At 49.7% G+C, this 20310-nt stretch overlaps 1 pseudogene; it reads left to right on the top strand.

The window, feature by feature from the left end:
- The first annotated feature begins 2369 nt into the window (after positions 1–2369).
- The window catches only part of LOC131586384 (zinc finger protein 850-like), a 287187-nt pseudogene continuing 269246 nt past the window's right edge, over positions 2370–20310 (top strand).

Below are 20310 nucleotides of genomic sequence, written 5' to 3'. Positions count from 1 at the left end.
AATTCGGGGCCCAGGGGAGCACTTGGGGGTCCAGGGGGGTGCTTGGAGGTCAGGGAGGGGAATCTGGGGGCCCTTCGGGGTCCGGGCGGGCACTTGGGGAGCTGTAACAGGGAATCTATGGGCCGCGGGGGATGATGGGAGTTGTAGGCGCCGGTATGATACGGTTTAATGGGGCCGCGGAGCATCACGGGAGTTGAAGGCGCAGCTCCAATGGATTCCGGTGAGGCGCGGGGCATGACGGGAGATGGAGTCCCGGCTGGAATAGCGCTCTATGGGCGCCGCGGAGCATGATGGGAGCTGTAGTCCCGGAAGTGGTTCGGAAGGCGCGTTTGGCGGTGTGGGGAAGCGCTTGGAGAAAACTTTTGCGTCCGAGCCGTGCTGCAGGTGCTGGGGGCGAATGTATACGGCTCGGGAGCACTTGGGGGGAACCTGGGGAGCTGTAACCGGGATCTTTAGGGCGGGGGACACGGCAGGAGGTTTGGGCGCGGAACTGTGTTGTGGGATGATGGGAGATGAATTCCCAGCAGTGGCTGGAAGAGAAATCTGTGGGGTCGGGAGCATTCAGAGATCCAGGGACGCTTTGGGGAGTCCCGAACGGGCGCTGAGGGGGCACTCGGGGATCCTGAAGGGTTTGGGGGACATATGGGACCTATGGGGGGTGATGCCGGGGTTCTGGGGAGCGCAGGGCATATTCCCAGTTCCTCACAACCTGGTCTCAGTTGCCCCCTGCAGGCTCCTACTCACTGCCAGTATCATCCCAGTATGATCCCAGTCTGATCCCAGTATGATTCCAGTCTCCCTCAGTGTGATCGCAATCTCTCCTGGCATGGGCCCAGCTGCTCCCAGTATGATCCCAGTATGATGTCAGTACACAGCCAGTGCAATCTCAGCCACTGCCAGGATGATCCCAGTACAAACCAGTCCCTGCCAGTGCTGCCACTCCTGGGATCCCCCAGCCCTCTCTGTGTTCCCCCCTCCCGCATCTCCCCAGAGCAGCCCCAAGGGCTGGTAGTCCCCAGCCAGGGTCCCCAGCCAGCCCCAGGTTGGATCTGCAGCCCCCAATTTTCCCAGTTTCCCTCTCCTTTTCCCCGGGCCGGGTTCCCCCCGTCCCCAGCGGGTGGGAGCAGCGGAGAGCCCCGCGCTGCCCATCCCGACCTGTCCCGGCTCCATCCCCGCTCCTGCCGTGGGCTGTGAGGGGTTTGGGAACGGGGCACCGAGGGTGTCACTGCTCCTGGGGGAGGAGGAGGAGGGATGGAAGAGGAGGGATGAAGAAGGAGAGTGAGAAGGGATGGAAGTAGGAGAAGGCGCTGGTGTTAGGGAGGAGAAGGAGGAGGGATGGAAGGGGAGGAGAGGGAGGAAGATGTTGTAAATACTCCACAAACCCCTTCATTCTTGTTCCCCATGGGGATGTGTCGGCCCTTCTCAGAACACGGGCGGGAAGGGGTCTCAAAATATATCCAACATGGACCTAAGGTATTTTAGACAAAGAAGGCTCAGACTTATGAGACGTGGTCCTGGGTTTATTGTATGTGGATCGCCTGGGACAAGAAAGAGGCTGAGATTCCTCGGGTGCTCTCTTAAACTTGGGGGAGGGGGTGGCCATGGGATACAGGGGGGTTACAGCCAATGGGATAGGGAAAAGAAAAGGGAGGTTAGGTAGGGGCTAACCTTATACAACACCAGGATTTTTTTGGTGGGGATATTTAAGAATTAAGGACTGCAAAGCTGAGCGGAAAATGCCCCTTGGGGGACACTGGGGGTCCCAGCATCCCTGAGTGGGGAGATGGAAACAGGGGGAGCTTTTTGGATTCCTGGCACTCCCAGCAGCCTGGGGAGGGCAGGGACTGAGCAGACAGGGGACCCAAAGTACAAGTGTGACCCCTGGCAGCTGGGAACCCCTGAACACCAAAGGAGAGAGACCAGAGATGGGGAACTCCTGGGAGGCATTTTCAGGGCTGAATCTTGGTGTTTTTTGGAGGTTTTTATGGAAGGCTGGTGACTTCTAGAGATGGATGTGGGCAGGAGGAACCCCCATACCCAATGTGCTTGTGAATTGTATTTTTCCTAAACCAGTATTTCCCATTCCCAGACCTTGTCCAGATGGAGAAGGAGGCTGTGAGGAAGAGGAAGATGCTCCAGGACACCCAGGCAGGTGAGGAGGAAGTCAGTGCCCCTTTCCCCTTCCTTCCTGCTCCATCTCCCAGCCCAGCACAACCCCGCTGCCGACGCCGTCCTGCCGGGGACTCACTGGGGGGATCTCCTTCCCCTTCCCTCTGGCACGGAGGCAAATCCCATCCTCTTCTTGTCCTTCTTCTCCCAGACAAGGAGCTGAGGATGGAGACCAGGGAGGACAAATCCCCACAGCAGAACCTTATGGAAGAGGCCATTTTGAGCAGCTCCACAGTGCAGGAATCCAATGGGGAGGAAAAGCTTCAGAGATCCCGCAGGAGGAGGGGCTCCAAACCCATCCCAGGGTGCTCTGAGGAGGAAAGACCCACCCTGTGCCGGGAAAGTGGCCAGAGATCCAGCCAGGGCTCTGAGCTGGTGGTCCATGAGCAGCTTCAGGATGGGGAGAAGCCCTACAAGTGCTTGGAGTGTGGGAAGAGCTTTGGCCAGAGGAAAACTCTGATCCGCCACCAGATGATCCACACTGGGGAATGGCCCTACGAGTGTAGGGAATGTGGGAAGGGCTTCAGCTGGAGCTCCAACCTCATCCGTCACCAGCGTATCCACACTGGGGAGAGGCCCTACGAGTGTGGTGAGTGTGGGAAGAGGTTTCGGATCAGCTCCAATCTCCTCGTGCACCAGTGGATTCACACGGATGAGAGGCCCTTCTGCTGCCCTGACTGTGGGGAGGGCTTCAAGCGAAACTCCCACCTCATCATCCACCGGCGCATCCACACTGGTGAGAGGCCCTACGAGTGTGGGAAATGTGGGAAGGGCTACAGCCAGAACTCCAATCTGATCTACCACCAGAGGACCCACACTGGGGAACGTCCCTATGAGTGTGGGGAATGTGGGATGACCTTTAGCCTGACGTCCCATCTGACCATCCACCAGCGCATCCACACTGGGGAGAGGCCCTACGAGTGTCCTGAGTGTGGGAAGAGGTTTCAGACCAGCTCCAATCTCCTCAAGCACCAGCGGATTCACACGGATGAGAGGCCCTTCCGCTGCCCCGAGTGCAGGAAGGGCTTCAATCGAAAGTCCACCCTCATCAGGCACCAGCGCATCCACACTGGGGAGAGGCCCTACAAGTGTCCCCAGTGTGGGAAGAGCTTCTCCAGGAGCTCTCACTTGACCAGACACCAACAGAGGCACCGGTAAGGGAAGCCCTGTGAGTGCCCCAAGTGCAGGAAGAGCTTCATGCACTGCTCCAGCTCCATCCTCCATCAGAGGACCCACGTTGGGCAGGACCTGATGACCCACGTTCCCAGTGATCTGCATTGGGAACACACTGGGCTGGTGGTCATTTTGATTTGGCCCTAATTTTCTTTTGATTCATCTTCATCCCTTTAAAACAGACAAAATTGGGGTAAAAGTCTACAAATTCATCAAAGGCATCTAAAGCCTCACTTTTACTAGTGCTTCAAGGGAATCTGGTATTCAGGGAGTTAAATGGGTGGGTTTTGGGGGTATTTGGTATATTTGTCTCCATCTCTTGGCTCTCAAGGAGATGAGCGAGTTCAATCTGTCACCTCAGAATCACTCTATGCCACTGAAAAGAGGACTCATTCCCACCCAGATTTCCTGGATTCCACAGCCCCTCAGGGTGTGTTGCCTTAAGTTTCAGCTTTCATATTTTTCATATTCTGCACTGCCTAGGTTTGTAGTTTTGAACTTCCTGTGAAGTGTTAGTGAGCTCTCTTCACAGAGTAGGTAGACAAAACAATTCCTTTTCTAGCTTGATACCAAGGACAGTTGTTAGAAGTTTCAAACCCAAAAGCATAAACAAGGGTGGACTGAAGAGAGAAAACAAGAAGGATGGGACTTCATCATCTGAAGCTGTAATTGAACAATGAACCCAAATATGCAGATGGACCTAAACTTCTAAAAATGTGAGACCTTGCGATGAATTGTCCATTTTTGTGACCATTTTTGGTCCATCTTGTGTGTAGCCCTGGCCAGGCTCTTGTACTGCCCAAGGTGTATCCTTTAAGGCCTTTTAATAAACTTTATTCTTAACTCTGTCTGGGCTCTGTTCTAGGTCAGCCTTCTGAAGGCATCAGGTGGAATGGGGTTGGAAGGGGATTGGGTGAAGTGGGATGCAAATCAGGAGGGGTGAGATGGGCATTGGGTGGGGCAGGATGGTTGGGATGGAGTTTGGGAGGTGTGAAATGGGGGAAATAGGGCTTGAGAATGGGGTCTTGATGTCCAGCAGGAATGGGATGGGTTGAGGTTTGGACTGGGGAGGTGGGGTGGGGTCTGGAATGAGACAGACAAAGTTTGGGGATGATGAATGGAGGGGAAACCCGTTAGTGAGTTTTGGATATTCCATGTTCCCAACGAGATTTTAAGGTATCTCACATTTCTCAGGAGGTTTTGGGGCACTCCCCAGCTCTTAGGGTGTTCCTGAGAGCAGCTCCATGGAGCCCCATTGCCAGGGCTGGTTGCCGTGGGCACGAGCTCAGAGCTGTAGCCAGAGTGCGTTGCCTCGGTGCTGGAGAGCAGAGAAATGATGAATGGCCCCAGACATCTCCAGGGTGTGTTTGGGGGGCAGAGCAAGTTCTGCCTAGGTGGGGCAGTCACTGCCCCAGCCCAGCCACTGCAGCCTCTGCTCCAGCCCCAAAGTGGCTGCCAAGCCCCTGGCACCCCGAAAACCCCAGCTGGGAGAGGGAGCAGAGCAGGTGAGGCTGTGACACGGGTGTGACACTGACATGTGCCATGGCCCTGGAGCTCACAGCAGCTGAGATGGTGCTGGATCCAAGGCTGACTGTGGATCTCTGTCCCTCTCTCTCCTTCCCTTACTTCCAGTTTTCAAAATCTGGATAGCTTGAAGTTGGATGGGTTGGACGAGTTGGCTCAGTCAGTGCTTAGTGAAGTGATTTCCTCTAATTGCATGCAGTTTTATGATTTCCCGAGTACCTCACTCTCTAAAGGTTTCAGCTGAAAGTTTGTTTCCCATCCTCCTGAGAAGTTTGTTGTTTTCTCCCATGCACTGCCCGAGGGGATCGAGGTACCTCAGGTCCCTTTCCAGCAGGGCCCGAGCGAGCTTGGGGCACAGCACAGGGAACTGCAATGCTGAGCCAGCCCTGGCTGGGTTGGAGGAAGCAGAAAGGCCAAGCCCTGAGCCCAGGCCTGGCACAGCAGGGCCTGTCCCTCACGGGTGGCTCGGGGCTCTTTGTGGGGCAGTGGGATGTGAGGGGCAGCAAGGACAAATGCCATAAACCTGCAAGCCCTGCCAGCCTCCTCAGGGAGGGCTGAGGGAGGAGCAAAGACCTTCCTGGCGCTGTGCCCTGGGCCAGGAGGGATTGTGCCAGTGGAGTTGACCCTAAATTTCTTCTCCCAGGCAGCTTTAGGACACGGAACATGGAGAAGCCAGAGCCAACTCTCAGCTTTCCACAGTCCTCCAGTAGAATCCTGTGTGGGGAGCAGCCTGGGAGCAGGGTTTGTGTGTCAGGGGAGGGGAATTCAGAGCCCTTTTCTCCCCCATAGCCTGAGGGTCTGCATTTTCAATGGCCCTGCAGCTGCCAAAGGGGCCTTTTTCACCCAGCTGAGAACAGTTCTGCTGATGGCCTGTCCTAAACCTGATTTTTCTGCAAATGTGCCAATAAAGCCTCATTTTTTGCAGCCCCAGGTCTTGTGTGCATGCAGGTTTCTCAACTGAAGCGTTGGAACAGCTCTGCTAGGTAGTTCTCTTTTCCGTGGTGATATTTTTGGTTTTTTTTAAAATTATCTCCCCGTCAGCTCTGGGCAGAGCTCTGTAACTGTGTGTGACACTTGTCTGTGGCACTGTGGGGGTGGCCAAGGGGACCTTCCCCGAGCTGTCTGCAGAGGAATCCACAGCAGCCCAGGCCGGGGGTGCTCAGTGGCCGCTCAGTTCCGCTGACTGGACGCGGCTCTGGACGCTTCCCTTGGAGCATCTCCAGGGAGGGAACGCTGGGGCTGCCCCGGCTGTGGTGTCACTGCCAGGGGAACGCTGGGGCTGCCCCGGCTGTGGTGTCACTGCCAGGGGAACACTGGGGCTGCCCCGGCTGTGGTGTCACTGCCAGGGGAACGCTGGGGCTGCCCCGGCTGTGGTGTCACTGCCAGGGGAACGCTGGGGCTGCCCCGGCTGTGGTGTCACTGCCAGGGGAACGCTGGGGCTGCCCCGCTCCTGCCCCACCCCATCAGCTCTGCCAGCGCCTCCAGGGGACACAAAGGCTGAGCCAAAGGGTGAGAGTTGCACAAGGGGCTGAGCTGGGATCTGGGACCCATTGGGATCATGGAGTCCAGCCCCCGGCCCTGCACAGACACCCCAACAATCGCAGCCTGTGCATCCCTGGCAGCGCTGGCCAAAGGCTCCTGGAGCTGCGGCAGCCTCGGGGCCGTGCCCATTCCCTGGGGAGCCTGGGCAGTGCCCCAGCCCCCTGTGGGGGAAGAAGCTTTTGCTGATCTCCAGCCCAGCCCTGCCCTGGCCCAGCTCCAGCCGTTCCCTCGGCTCCTGTCCCTGCTCACCTGGGCAGAGATCAGAGCTTGCCCAGAGAAGCTGTGGCTGCCCCTGGATCCCTGGAAGTGTCCAAGGCCAGGTTGGAAAGGGCTTGGAACAGCCTGGGATAGTGGAAGGTGTCCCTGCCCATGGCAGTTGATGGAATGATAAGGTTCACTTAAGGTTTAAGGTCTCTTCCAAGCCAAGGCATTCTGTGGTTCTGTGATTTTGGGAGAGATGCTGAAGCTCTGGCTCAGCTTTGTAATAAATGGAATTGATTTGCGCTAACTAAATAGTAACTGTTATTAAAGTTATTATTAGAAGCAATCAAAAGAATCAGTGTTACAAGGCAGATGCATCCCTTTGCAGATGTTACATGTTAAAATTGAGGTACAGGATGTAGTTTGGAAGATAAGTGATGTCCCAAGACGAAAACGGCCTTGAGATGGACAAAATTAGAACGACTTTAGGCATTGAGCCTGAAAATCAGTAAATATCAGACTAATTAGTAGACTTACATAACACAACGCTTAGTACGAACGCACAGTTGCTTACATGGTTGTCAGCTCCATTTCCTGCCTAGAAATCCTGAAACTGCTTCTAAATGCTGCTCCCTTCAGCTCTTGGACAACTACTCCCACAGAGCTGGGAAAAAAATGCCCTGGCCATGGCTTACAAGGTGAGTTATGCCAAAGTTAGAGCTCTGTGGGAAATCTTTATCCATCCCTATCCTTTTAATATATCTATACGTGGGGGTGTGCATTGATGTGTCTTGTATGGAAAGGAAGGAGTGTGCAAACAACGTGACTGACACTTTCACTCTCTGTGTTCATTCCATACTCATGGGTACCAAGATATTATGGAAACCTTCACAAGGACAGACCTTCTGTCCATGGATACAGAGACATCCAAGAGCCCCTGGCACAGACAGACCCTTCTGTCCATGGATACAGAGACATCCAAGAGCCCCTGGCACAGACAGACCCTTCTGTCCATGGATACAGAGACATCCAAGAGCCCCTGGCACAGACAGACCCTTCTGTCCATGGATACAGAGACATCCAAGAGCCCCTGGCACAGACAGACCCTTCTGTCCATGGATACAGAGACATCCAAGAGCCCCTGGCACAGACAGACATTGCTGCTCTTCAGCCACTGACAGGATGAGTCCCTGAGACTGGGGCTTGGCCTTCCTTGTGGTGAGGAGCATCAAGGAAGGCTGCAGTGTGATGGAGACTGTGATGGGCTGGGAACTCACTGGGGGAAAGGAGGGAGCAGTTGCGAAGTAAAAGGCAGGTGTGGGAGAAAACTGTACAGAGAAGGGCTGAGCTACAGCTTGAGCAAGATGAAAAATGTCATTTGGGGTCATCCCAGATGGATTTCATTTCAGAAGTTATGGAACAAGTTTAATTTTTGGGAGGTGTCATGTTTTCCCTTGGAGGTGGACACTCTGCAGACTTGAGCTGCATTGCCAAAATGCTCCAGTCTCTGCTGCAGGTCACACCGTTTCTTCTTTGGCTGATCCCGGCGCGGTGCTGAGCCCAGCAGAGCCCTGGCAGAGCCCAGAGCAGCCTCAGCATCCGCAGAGCCCGGCTGCAAGGAGAGAAAGCAGAAACCGCCCGTCAGCTGAAGGCTCCTGTCCCCTTGTCCCAGCCAGCCGCGGTGCCCAGGCCATGCTGGCCGTGCTCAGAGCTGGGCCCAAAGCTGCCCATCACTGCTGCCTTTGGGAGCAGAGCAGGAGGGCAGGACATGTGCCCAGCCTGCAGCCAGCCACGGCAGATCCAGCCCCTCAGCAGCTGCCCAGAGCGGGATGCTCCTGTGCCCGCTGCCATCTCCCAAAAGCTCTTGTCCCACCCATGCCAAGGAGATGAGGACCCACCTCACACCATCCGCTGCCAGAAGAAAAGCTGGTCCCAAACGATGTCCTCAGTCTTCTCCAAGGGCACGGCCCATCCACGCCACAGCTGGTCCCAAGCACTTCCCGATCCAGACTGGACCCCACCTAGAACGCTTCCTTTAGAAAAACAAACAACAAATTAATGAAAATAGATTACAGACAAAAAGGGGAAACCAGAAAAATGGTAAAAAATCTTATCTCTGTCAGGAGCTTGAGCAAGGCCCAACCCCTACATTCTGGGGAAAAACCCACCCATGGGTGAGGGAAGCCCATGCTTTCTCCCTTTCCCCCTGCACTGTCCCCCAAAATCACGGTGATCCCAAAGCAAAGCAGGGGAGTGGAGCAGCCCAAGCCCTTCCTTGCCTGCCCAGCAAAGCAGCCGTGCTCAGGTTCTGGAGTCCCACCTGTGCTCCTGCCATGGGGGTTTGTTTGTGTCGGGCTGGCTGCCCCAGCCCCAGCCCGGGGCATGGTGGGTGGTGGGGGCTGTTGGCAGGGCCAGGATCCCACTGCCATTTCGTAACCACCCCAGCCCATGTCCCCAGCCCTGCCAAAAACCAGCTGGGCAGCCACTGAGGAATCAGTTGCATCTGCCCCAGTGAAGGGGAAACCTTTGGTTCCCGGCCAATGCTCAAATCTGGGAGCATCCCCCTGGGTCTGGACTGACCTGAAAATTCACTGTGGGGCCTGGCTTTGAAGAAGGTGCCAGAATCAAAGTCCATCATCGCCAGCTGCCGCTGGCCAGGTGGAGGAAGAGGATGTCATCCTTGCTGTTTTCCTCCATGTCTCCAGCAGCAGCAGCAGCCCCACCTGGTACAGCTTCTCCAGGGGCTCCTTCTTCCCTGGGGTGACACCAGGCTGTCAGGGTTCTGCCCAGGGCCCGGCTGTCAGTGAACCAGGACAAGCAAAACCAGCTCAGATGGTGCCCACCAGTGCTGGGCAGAGCAGCTCAGCTCCAGCACAAGGGCTGTGTGTTCCCATTTGATGAGCCCAGTGCAGTGACACAGGCAGGACAAAAAAGTCTGGGTTTCTTTGCTGCTGATTGCCAGGGCATGTGTGGAGCTGTAACTTACCAGGTCCCTGCATCACTGTGCCTGTGGCTCTCTCCCTTCTTCTAGGGCTGATGAATATCCTGCATCCAGGGATCATGGAACAGGTCTTCTAATGAGGGCCTGTCCAAGGAGTTCAGGGATAAACACCACCTGATCAGAAGCTGGCAATCTGGGGAGAGAAACCACAAACCACTGGTCAGTTGGAGAAGGCTCCTGTCTGCTTTGTCCCACTATTCCCGTGCCCAGGACACGCTGGATGTGCTCAGAGCTGGGCCTAAACTTTCCCATTAATTTTTTTGTTTTGGAGGAGAGCAGGAGAGCAGGACATGTGCCACCTCCTCAGCAGCTGCCAGAGCGGGATGCTCACGAGCCCGCTGCTGTCTCCCAACACTGGTGTTCCCCCCGTGCCCAGAGATGAGGATTCACCTTGGGAGAGCTGTTGTGGCAGCGGGAGCTGGCCCCATCTGATGTTCCTGCCCCTCCTGAAAGGGTGCTCCCCGCAGACCATCTCGTGCAGCAGGATGCCCAGGGTCCAGACGGTCGCTGCCTCGCCATGGTACCACCCAAAGTCGTTCCATTCCGGGGGGCTGTATGATGGTGTTCCTATGGAATATGGATGGAGCTCATCAGGGGGATGCTGCTGCTCCCAGAGCCTGACCCCAGCATCCCTGGGCATGTGGGGGCTTCCCCAGTGGCCCATGGGGTGACCTGCTGCCCTCTCGCCAGCACCTGGGACTTGGGTACAAATCCGTGGCTGGAAACGAAGTCACTGGTGCTGGAAGAGGGCAGCAGAAACCCTGGCAAGGCCCGACCATGACACACAAAGGGAAATACCCACTCAGTGCTGGGGAAAAACCATACCCACATCCTCCCTGCTGGCATTGCCCAAAACATATTTTGAACCAAAGCAAACCAGGTGAGCAGAGCAGTCCAAGCCCATTCTCAACTGCACACGAAACCAGCTGGTGCACAGGTTCTGCCTCCCCCTCTCTGCCACCCCTACCCATGGAGGATTTTGTCAGGCTGGCTGCCCCAGCGCCAGTCCTGGGAGAATCCCTGCTGCCACACCCTGGTTGGGCCAGGAGATGCTGGGACCAGAAGCCTACCCCTGTGTGGGCTCACCTGCAAATTGAGTGTAGGCTGTCTCCTGAAGGTAGGTGCCACAGCCGAAGTCTATCAGTTTTGCCTCGCCGGTGTCCAGGTCTACCAGGATATTCTCTGGTTTTATATCTCGGTGCAGGACCCCGCAGCTGGTGCAGTGCCGCACGGCCGCCAGGACCTGCCGGAACAGCTCCCGCGCCTCTTCCTCGGACAGGAACCTCCGTGCCCGAATGAAGTGCCGCAGGTCCTGACACCGCTCCGGGCGCTCCAGCACCATAACAATGTAGCTGGGGAGCTCAAGCCACTCCAGCAGCTGCACCACACCGGGGAAGCCTGTGGACACCTTGTCCAGCAGCACTATCTCCAGTGGTGCGCTGGTGCCGTCGGGCTGCGGGAGGAGCACGGTGCTGTCAGTGGGGCTGAGGCCGTGCCAGGGCTCGGGAAGCCCTCATCCAGCCCGGGATGCTCTGTGCCCTCTGCTGGCCCCATGCCCGCTCTCCCTCCAGGTGTCCTGGCAGCTCCCACCCTGCCGGGTCCCGGCTCATCCCTGCCCGGCACGCCCTGGCTTCTGCCGCTGGCCCCGCTCACTCACCAGCTCGCCCCAGTGCCGGACGCGGTTCCGTGGCACCTTTTTGATGGCCACCTGTAAGCCAAAGGGAACAGCGGATTCAGCTCAGTGCCTGCCGTGTCCAGCCCCATCCTACTCCTCCGCCCCCTTCTCCTCCTCCACCCCCTCCGCCCGCTCCTCCTCCTCCGCCCGCCGCTGGCCCCACCGCTCACCGGGAGTCCGTCCGAGAGCCGAGTGGCTGCGAAAACTCTGCCAAAGCCGCCACGTCCCAGCAGTGAACCCACTCGGTAGCGCTGCTGCAGGGCCTCCTGCGCCTTCCCTGGGGAAGAGACGCGGCCGTCAGTGCTCGGCCCGGGGCCAGGAACGGCCCCCGAGCGCTCCCCGACCTCCCCGGGCCGGGCATCCGCAGGCGTTCGCTCTTTGGAACGCGACAGCGGCGGCTCGGGGCCGGCGGCCGCGCTGCTGAGCGGCGGAGCTCGGGCCGGGGAAGCCGCAGCGGAGGCGGCGGCAGCGGCCGCGCCGCCTGTGTCCTCCGCGGGCCCTGGGAGGAGCCGGGGCCGGGGCCGGGGCCGGGGCCGGGGCCGGGGCCGGGCCAGGCGGAGCCAAAGGGCAGCGATGCCGCCCCAGCCCCAGGCAATGATGCCCGCCCAGCAGCGCCAGCGCCAGCACAGCCAGAGCTGGGCGGAGGCGAGACCGCGGAGGGATGCTCGGGGCCGGGGCCGGGGCCGGGGCAGCCCCGCCCGGGGCCGGGGGCGGACCGGGGGCATGGCCCGGGTGGGCACGGGGAGAGGGAAACTGGAAGAGAATGGGACACAGGAAAAGGGAGAGCGGCAGAGGATGCAGGACAGTGGTAGAGGGAGAAGAAAGACAGGGAACTGATAAATTCGCTGCTTTCGCTGCTTTCGCTGCTTTCGGTGCTGCCGCTGCAACTGAAGCACCGGGACCGTTTGTCCCCGTGTCCGTTTGTCCGTTGCCCGCTCGGCCCCGCCCCGAGCCCCGCGCTCCCCGGGCAGCCCCTGAGCCTGGCCAAACACGGGAGCTTTGCCCTGGTGAGCCAAGAGCCAGAGTCTTGACTCCTGCACAGGGGCACAGCAATGCCCTTGGCTGCTGCTGTGCCTTGTCCCTGCTGAGGGTCAGACACTGTCTGAGCACATTCCCTGAATGCAGAATTTGTACCTGAGCCAAGCACTGCACTTGTGTCTCCAGCATTGCTTTCCAAGTAAATCAGGGGGAGTCAAACTGGCTATAGCTCATGGTATTTTACAGTGTCTAAAACTTGCCGAGTCTCAGATCTTAGAGGTGAGATCCATTTGGAATGAATGGGATGGAGAAACAGTGCAAGATGGAGAAGGGAAACATAAAAATCAATAGAGAAAAATAGAAAAAAACATATTGGTTGTTTCTTTGGATTTTATTTTCATTTCTTAAAAAAGTTGTTTCAATTTTCCCAGAATCTCCTCCCCAGTCCTGTCCTTTCCAACAACCTGTCCTGGAGAACAAGGCACAGCTCCTGTCACAAGATGTGCCCCCAGCTGCAGCTTCTCTTGGCTTCCCACACTGTGAATGCAGCACAACTCTTGCAGCAAAGCAGGACAAATATTTGAAGAACTTGACAACTTGTTCTTTCTTTTCCTTGTGCACTGGGGAGTTGTGCCATTGGTAAGGTTTTCATTGTTCCTCTTCTAGCCAAAGAAAACATGATGGGCTACCAGGAATTGTTGGGGAATACAAGCCTGGCTGAATGTGGAGAAAGAATCTCCAGAGCCTGCAGCCAGCAGTGGAGAGCTCATCATTCCAAATGCCCCATGGACATCTTGAAAGTGATCTGGAATGTGAAGATGGGCTGACAGAGGGAGTTTGTTTCTGTGTTCAGTTTAGATGATTCTACATCTCTTGCAGTGGTAGAAATCAAGAGCACAATCAGTTGATGATAAGCACCAGATCATGATAAGCTGGACCTCTGAGTGGATGAAAGAAAGACAGTGAAAAGGAGAAATGCAGGGAATGATTTGGTGAACTTTGTGTGTAAGAAGAGTCATTTTTTCTTATTTTGTGTGATTTTTCTTGATTTTTGTGGGATATTCTAGATATTTGGTGGAATGTTTCTGGAATTTGATAGGGTTTTGGGAATATTTAGGGATTTTTTTTTAAATTTTTTGCAATTTCGTTGGATGTTTTTCCAATTTTGTGGGATTTTGCAAAAGTTTAAATATTTTGTGTGATTTTTATGAGATCTTGAATAATTTTGAGTAGAGCTGAAGGATTTTGAGGAGTTTTTCTTGATTTTGTGGAATTTTGTGGAGATTTGGTGGGATGATTCTGGAACTTGCTAGGGTTTTCAGAACATTTAGGGAGTTGTGTGTGATTTTTCTGCAATTTTCAGGGATTTTGTAGAGACTTGAAGAATTTTGAGATATTTTCTTAGATTTCGTGGAAATTTGTAGGGATTTGGTGGGGTGTTACTGGAATTTGGTGAGGTTTTGAGAAGATTTCTGCAATTTTGTGGGACTTTTCTGCAATTCTGCGGGGTTTTGTGGAGACTTGAAAAATTGAGAGGGATTTTTCTTAGCTGTTTTGGAAATTTGTGGAGATTTTGTGGGATTTTTCTGGAATTTGGTAGAGATTTCAAAACATTTAGGGAATCGTGTGGGATTTTTCTGCAATTCTGCGAGATTTTTCTTGAATTTTGGAGGATATTGAGGAGATTTTGTGGGAGTTTTGAGGGATTTTGAGCAGACATGAAGGATTTTGAGGTATTTTCTTAGGTTTTGTGGAAATTTGTGGGGGTTTTGTGGGATGTGACTGGAATTTGGTGGGGTTTTGAGAACATTTAGGGGATTGTATGGGATTTTTCTGCAATTTTGTGGGATTTTTCTTGAATTTTGTGGGATATTGAGGAGATTTTGTGGGAATTTTGAAGGATTTTGGGGAGACATGAAGCATTTTGAGGTAGTTTCTTGGGTTTTGTGGAAATTTGTGGGGGTTTTGTGGAATGTGACTGGAATTTGGTGGGGTTTTGAGAAGCTTTCTGCAATTTTGTTGGAGTTTTTTCTGGAATTTGGTGGGATTTTGTGGATACTTGAAGCATGTTGAGGGATTTTTCTTAGATTTTGTGGTATTTTGTGGAGATTTGGTGGGATGTTTCTGGAATTTTGTGACATTTTATTGTACAGGTGTGGAATGTTCTCATATTTTGTGGGATTTTGAAGAGACTTCAAGAATTGTGAGGGATTTTTCTTAGCTTCTTTGGAATTTAGTGGAGATTTGGTGGGATGTTTCTGGAATTTGGTAGGGTTTGGGGAAGATTTAGGGAATTTTGTGAGATTTTTTCCTGGAATGTTGAGGGATTTTGAGGAGACTTGAAGAATTGTGAGGGATTTTTCTTATATTTTGTGGAAATTTGTGGCAATTTGGTGGGATGTTTTTGGAATTTGGTAGTGATTTCAGAACATTTAGGGAATCGTGTGGGATTTTTCTGCAATTTTTGGGGATTTTTCTTGAATTTTGTAGGATATTGAGGAGATTTTATGGGTGTTTTGTGGAAATCTGAAGGATTTTGAGCAGACATGAAGAATTGTGAGGGATTTGCTTAGATCTTGTGGAAATTAGTGGGGATTTTTTGGTATGTTTCTGGAATATGGTACGGTTTGGGGAAGATTTCTGCAATTTTGTGGCATTTTTCTGCAATTTTGAGGGATTTTTCTTGATTTTGTGGAATTTTTTGGAGATTTGGTGGGATGTTTCTGGAATTTGGTCGGGTTTGGGGAAGGTTTAGAGAATTTTGTGAGATTTTTTTTCCTGGAATCTTGAGGAATTTTGAGGAGACTTGAAGAACTTTGTGGGATTTTTCTTACATTTTGTGTCATTTTCTGGCGATTTGGTGGGATGTTTCTGGAATTTGATAGGGTTTTGAAAACATTTAATGAATTGTGTTGGATTTTTCTTGAATTTTGCAGGATATTGGGGAGATTTTGTGGGAGTTTTGTGGAATTTTGAGGGATTTTGAGGGGACATGAAGGATTTTGAGGCATTTTCTTAGATTTTGTGCAAATTAGTGGGGGTTTTGTGGGATGTTTCTGGAATTTGGTAGGGTTTTGAGAACATTTAGGGACCTATGTGGGATTTTTCTGCAATTTGTTGGGATTTTTCTTGAATTTTGTAGGATATTGAGAAGATTTTGTGGGAGTTTTGTGGAATTTTGTGGGATTTTGAGGCAGCATGAAGGATTTTGAGGTATTTTCTTAGATTTTGTGGAAATTAGCGGGGATTTAGTGGGATGTGACTGGAATTTTGTGGGGTTTTGAGAACATTTAGGCAATTGTATGGGATTTTTCTGCAATTTTTTGGGATTTTTCTTGAATTTTGTTGGATATTGAGGAGATTTTGTGGGAATTTTGAAGGATTTTGAGGAGACATGAAGCATTTTGAGGTAGTTTCTTGGGTTTTGTGGAAATTTGTGGGGGTTTTGTGCGATGTGACTGGAATTTGGTGGGGTTTTGAGAAGCTTTCTGCAATTCTGTTGGAGTTTTTTATGGAATTTGGTGGGATTTTGTGGAGACTTGAAGAATGATGAGGGCTTTTTCTTAGCTTCTTTGGAATTTTGTGGAGATTTGGTGGGATGTTTCTGGAATTTGTTAGTGATTTCAGAACATTTAGGGAATCGTGTGGGATTTTTCTGCAATTTTTGGGGATTTTTCTAGAATTTTGTAGGATATTGGGGAGATTTTATGGGTGTTTTGTGGAAATCTGAATGATTTTGAGGAGACATGAAGAATTGTGAGGTATTTGCTTAGATCTTGTGGAAATGAGTGGGGATTTTTTGGGATGTTTCTGGAATTTGGTAGGGTTTTGGGAAGGTTTAGAGAATTTGGTGAGATTTTTTTCCTGGAATCTTGAGGAATTTTGAGGAGACTTGAAGAACTTAGTGGGATTTTTCTTACATTTTGTGTCATTTTCTGGAGATTTGGTGGGATGTTTCTGGAATTTGATAGGGTTTTGAAAATATTTAATGAATTGTGTTGGATTTTTCTTAAATTTTGCAGGATATTGGGGAGATTTTGTGGGAGTTTTGTGGGATTTTGAGGTGTTTTGAGGCAGCATGAAGGATTTTGAGGTATTTTCTTAGATTTTGTGCAAATTAGTGGGGGTTTTGTGGGATGTTTCTGGAATTTGGTAGGGTTTTGAGAACATTTAGGGAACTGTGTGGGATTTTTCTGGAATTTCGTGGGATTTTTCTTGAATTATGTGGGATTTTGTGGGGACTTGAAGAATTTTGAGAGATTTTTCTTAGATTTTGTGGTATTTTGTGGATATTAGGTTGGATGCTTCTGGAATTTGCTGGGGTTTTCAAAACATTTAATGAACTGTGTGGGATTTTTCTGCAATTTGTTGGGATTTTTCTTGAATTTTGTAGGATATTGAGAAGATTTTGTGGGAGTTTTGTGGAATTTTGTGGGATTTTGAGGCGGCATGAAGAATTTTGAGGTATTTTCTTAGATTTTGTGGAAATTAGCAGGGATTTTGTGGGATGTTACTGGAATTTGTTGGGGTTTTGAGAAGGTTTCTGCAATTCTGCGGAATTTTGTGGAGACTTGAAAAATTGAGAAGGATTTTTCTTAGCTGTTTTGGAAATTTGTGGAGATTTTGTGGGATGTTTCTGGAATTTGGTAGTGATTTCAAAACATTTAGGGAATCATGTGGGATTTTTCTGCAATTTTTTGGGATTTTTCTTGAAATTTGGAGGATATTGAAGAGATTTTGTGGGAGTTTTGAGGGATTTTGATCAGACATGAAGGATTTTGAGGTAGTTTCTTGGGTTTTGTGGAAATTTGTGGGGGTTTTGTGCGATGTGACTGGAATTTGGTGGGGTTTTGAGAAGCTTTCTGCAATTTTGTTGGAGTTTTTTCTGGAATTTGGTGGGATTTTGTGGAGACTTGAAGAATGATGAGGGATTTTTCTTAGATTTTGTGGTATTTTGTGGAGATTTGGTGGGATGTTTCTGGAATTTTGTGGCTTTTTATTGTACAGCTGTGGAATGTTCTCATATTTTGTGGGATTTTGAAGAGACTTGAAGAATTGTGAGGGATTTTTCTTAGCTTCTTTGGAATTTTGTGGAGATTTGGTGGGATGTTTCTGGAATTTGGTAGGGTTTTGGGAAGATTTAGGGAATTTTGTGAGATTTTTTTCCTGGAATGTTTAGGGATTTTGAGGAGACTTGAAGAATTGTGAGGGATTTTTCTGATATTTTGTGGAAATTTGTGGCAATTTGGTGGGATGTTTCTGGAATTTGGTAGTGATTTCAGAACATTTAGGGAATCGTGTGGGATTTTTCTGCAATTTTTGGGGATTTTTCTTGAATTTTGTAGGATATTGAGGAGATTTTATGGGTGTTTTGTGGAATTTTGAATGATTTTGAGGAGAGATGAAGAATTGTGAGGGATTTGCGTAGATCTTGTGGAAATTAGTGGGGATTTTTTGGGATGTTTCTGGAATATGGTAAGGTTTGGGGAAGATTTCGGCAATTTTGTGGCATTTTTCTGCAATTTTGAGGGATTTTTCTTGATTTTGTGGAATTTTGTGGAGATTTGGTGGGATGTTTCTGGAATTTGGTAGGGTTTTGGGAAGATTTAGGGAATTTTGTGAGATTTTTTTCCTGGAATCTTGAGGAATTTTGAGGAGACTTGAAGAACTTTGTGGGATTTTTCTTACATTTTGTGTAATTTTCTGGAGATTTGGTGGGATGTTTCTGGAATTTGATAGGGTTTTGAAAACATTTAATGAATCGCGTTGGATTTCTCTTGAATTTTGGCGGATATTGGGGAGATTTTGTGGGAGTTTTGTGGAATTTTGAGGGATTTTGAGGGGACATGAAAGATTTTGAGGTATTTTCTTAGATTTTGTGCAAATTAGTGGGGGTTTTGTGGGATGTTTCTGGAATTTGGTAGGGTTTTGAGAACATTTAGGGAACTGTATGGTATTTTTCTGCAATTTTGTGGGATTTTTCTTGAATTATGTGGGATTTTGTGGGGACTTGAAGAATTTTGAGAGATTTTTCTTAGATTTTGTGGTATTTTGTGGAGATTAGGTTGGATGCTTCTGGAATTTGCTGGGGTTTTCAAAACATTTAATGAACTGTGTGGGATTTTTCTGCGATTTGTTGGGATTTTTCTTGAATTTTGTAGGATATTGAGAAGATTTTGTGGAAGTTTTGTTGAATTTTGTGGGATTTTGAGGCGGCATGAAGGATTTTGAGATATTTTCTTAGATTTTGTGGAAATTAGCAGGGATTTTGTGGGATGTTACTGGAATTTGTTGGGGTTTTGAGAAGATTTCTGCAATTCTGTTGGATTTTGTGGAATGTTGTGTGATTTTTCTTGATTTTTGTAGGATATTCGGGGGATTTTTGGAGATGTTTCTGGAATTTGGTAGGGTTTTCAGAAAATTTAGGCAATTGTGTGGGATTTTTTTCTGGAATGTTGTGGGATTTTGAGGACACTTGAAGAATTTTGTGGGATTTATCTTAGATTTTTTGGAAATTTGTGGCGATTTGGTGGGATGTTACTGGAATTTGGTGAGGTTTTGAGAAGATTTCTGCAATTTTGTGGGACTTTTCTGCAATTCTGCGGGATTTTGTGGAGACTTGAAAAATTGAGAGGGATTTTTCTTAGCTGTTTTGGAAATTTGTGGAGATTTTGTGGGATGTTTCTGGAATTTGGTAGTGATTTCAAAACATTTAGGGAATCGTGTGGGATTTTTCTGCAATTTTTGGGGATTTTTCTTGAATTTTGGACGATATTGAAGAGATTTTGTGGGAGTTTTGTGGAATTTTGAGGGATTTTGAGCAGACATGTAGAATTTTGAGGTAGTTTCTTGGGTTTTGTGGAAATTTGTGGGGGTTTTGTGCGATGTGACTGGAATTTGGTGGGGTTTTGGGAAGCTTTCTGCAATTTTGTTGGAGTTTTTTCTGGAATTTTGTGGGATTTTGTGGAGACTTGAAGCATGTTGAGGGATTTTTCTTAGATTTTGTGGTATTTTGTGGAGATTTGGTGGGATGATTCTGGAACTTGCTAGGGTTTTCAGAACATTTAGGGAGTTGTGTGTGATTTTTCTGCAATTTTCAGGGATTTTGTAGAGACTTGAAGAATTTTGAGATATTTTCTTAGATTTCGTGGAAATTTGTAGGGATTTGGTGGGGTGTTACTGGAATTTGGTGAGGTTTTGAGAAGATTGCTGCAATTTTGTGGGACTTTTCTGCAATTCTGCGGGGTTTTGTGGAGACTTGAAAAATTGAGAGGGATTTTTCTTAGCTGTTTTGGAAATTTGTGGAGATTTTGTGGGATTTTTCTGGAATTTGGTAGAGATTTCAAAACATTTAGGGAATCGTGTGGGATTTTTCTGCAATTTTTGGAGATTTTTCTTGAATTTTGGAGGATATTGAGGAGATTTTGTGGGAGTTTTGAGGGATTTTGAGCAGACATGAAGGATTTTGAGGTATTTTCTTAGGTTTTGTGGAAATTTGTGGGGGTTTTGTGGGATGTGACTGGAATTTGGTGGGGTTTTGAGAACATTTAGGGGATTGTATGGGATTTTTCTGCAATTTTGTGGGATTTTTCTTGAATTTTGTGGGATATTGAGGAGATTTTGTGGGAATTTTGAAGGATTTTGGGGAGACATGAAGCATTTTGAGGTAGTTTCTTGGGTTTTGTGGAAATTTGTGGGGGTTTTGTGGAATGTGACTGGAATTTGGTGGGGTTTTGAGAAGCTTTCTGCAATTTTGTTGGAGTTTTTTCTGGAATTTGGTGGGATTTTGTGGATACTTGAAGCATGTTGAGGGATTTTTCTTAGATTTTGTGGTATTTTGTGGAGATTTGGTGGGATGTTTCTGGAATTTTGTGACATTTTATTGTACAGGTGTGGAATGTTCTCATATTTTGTGGGATTTTGAAGAGACTTCAAGAATTGTGAGGGATTTTTCTTAGCTTCTTTGGAATTTAGTGGAGATTTGGTGGGATGTTTCTGGAATTTGGTAGGGTTTGGGGAAGATTTAGGGAATTTTGTGAGATTTTTT

The sequence above is a fragment of the Poecile atricapillus genome, chromosome 19, assembly GCF_030490865.1.
Source record: "Poecile atricapillus isolate bPoeAtr1 chromosome 19, bPoeAtr1.hap1, whole genome shotgun sequence".
NCBI classification, from domain to species: Eukaryota; Metazoa; Chordata; class Aves; order Passeriformes; family Paridae; genus Poecile; species Poecile atricapillus.
This window is presented reverse-complemented; position numbering and strand designations above follow the sequence as displayed.